Source organism: Cyprinodon variegatus, unplaced genomic scaffold (genome assembly GCF_000732505.1).
Source record: "Cyprinodon variegatus isolate N-32 unplaced genomic scaffold, C_variegatus-1.0 Scaffold600, whole genome shotgun sequence".
NCBI lineage: Eukaryota > Metazoa > Chordata > Actinopteri > Cyprinodontiformes > Cyprinodontidae > Cyprinodon > Cyprinodon variegatus.
Genome location: NW_015151053.1, coordinates 366,072 through 368,090, shown reverse-complemented (window position 1 = coordinate 368,090; position 2,019 = coordinate 366,072).

Below are 2,019 nucleotides of genomic sequence, written 5' to 3'. Positions count from 1 at the left end.
ATATATATGTATATAATTTTTTTTTTATTATTTTTTTTAAGAAAAGTAAAAGACCATAGTCACTCTCAAAGCCTTTTTCTGATTAAGGAGTTTTTCACAGTTTCATTTCTGGATTGAAATTTGTCAGATTTCCATTTACAAAACACATCGTTTAGTCGAAACAATAATGGAACAAAAGGTACTCCACACACTTGTTGTGCTTTCATAGAGCCAATTTATTCTTGCAAGTACAGTTTCATTTTCTGTCCAAATTTGAGTATCTTGAGAAGTATTTTGATTAGAATTTTACGTTATATAATAACTGTAAAGACAGTTTATCGGTATAATAGTTCTAAAAATGTCTTTCTTTTTTCTGTTTTTATAGCTTTATTAAGTAATTTACATTAACAATTTTGAAAATTGACTTTTTATTTTAGGGCTTTAAGACCTTTCCCTTTTAAACAAACAATGAAGGCAAACATAGATATGCAAGGCTGGCACTGATAAGCTTATCAGCATGCATGCCTCTGTTTACGTTTCTACAGTCTGATGCACCTCAGGCTGATAATGAGCAATCTGTCATTATCTGCAACAACTGCCAAAAAAGATAAAAAGATTTCTATTTCATCACCTTTAAGTTTTACCTTTTTTTTTTTTTTACCTTGTTCTGTATGAGTTACAGTTGAACCTGTTCAACTTTTGCGTGACAGCTTTTCCTGTTTCTTCCACCCTACTGCACCTTAAAATGATTTAATAGGCACAAATATGAAATTTATCAACCCTCCAACTTAACGGTGCTAAAAGGTAAACTGTGTAACCACCTTTTGGAAAAATACAGTAGCCACAGTGTGCAAACATTATGGAAATACATAATATCATCATGATTTTAAAGAAAAATCCTGTAAAAAAAAAAATGTGATTAGCAAACTCAAATACTAGACTAGAAAAAAAAAAAGAAAAAGAAACATACAAACAGAAAAAATATATGCGAAGAAAAAAAATGCTCCAATGGACAAAAGCTGCAAACACAGAAACTAGAGAGCTGCAGTGAAAAAGCTGCAAACACAAAACTGACAGCAAAGGCAGAAATGATGCTGACAGACTAAACACTGGCAAAGGAAATATTTGGAAAGTAGCAAAAACAGCTGCAAGTTAAGGTTAGGTTTAAACTGCATCATGGAAATGTTACAGGCCCCCAGAAAGAGACGATCATCAACTCATTGGGATCATTCTGTAATAAAGACAGAAACGGGAGAAACTTTCACTTTACTGCTCTGTATTTACTATTATCACAGCTTTTCTGCTTTCAGAGCATTTTTTTCTCTGTATTTTTTATCTCTGAGGGTGTGTCAGTTCATTTTTTTTTTCCAGATTTTTGTAATTCCAAATTATTATCGGTGTGACTATATTTACTTCTATTATTTCCATAGTGTTGGTATTGGTGTAATTTCTACAAAAAAAAAATCTGTTTTTTCTTTTTTAATTTTTCTTTTCTTTTTATTTTTATCAGAAAACTGGGGGGGAAAAAAGAAATTCATGAATAGTATAGTGGCAGGAGATTGTAAGTTCATTCTCAACCCCACTCCGCACTATCATTCCTAAATAAAGACAGAAACGGGAGCGATTAGTTTCACTTTACTGCTCTGTATTTACTATTATCACAGCTTTTCTGCTTTCAGAGCATTTTTTTCTCTTTATGTGTTATCTGTGAGGGTGTGTCAGTTCTTTTTTTTTTCAGATTTTTTTAATTCCAAATATAATTTTTGAGTTTTCTAATCAAATTTTTTCTGTTTGCAGGATTTTTAAAATTAGCTGTGAAATCACTTATTTGCAAGGAGTTTGCACCCCTCTGCTAAACGGTAAACAATCTCCATCAGAAGTCACTTTGTAGGCATGCTATGGTAGAGCAGTGGTTAGCATGCATGACCCATGTACAGAGGCATTAGTCCTCGACAAGGCCGACCCGGGTTTGAATCCGGCCTTTGGTCCTTTGCCGCATGTCTCTTCCCCTGTGCAACTGTCCAATAATGGTAAATGGCA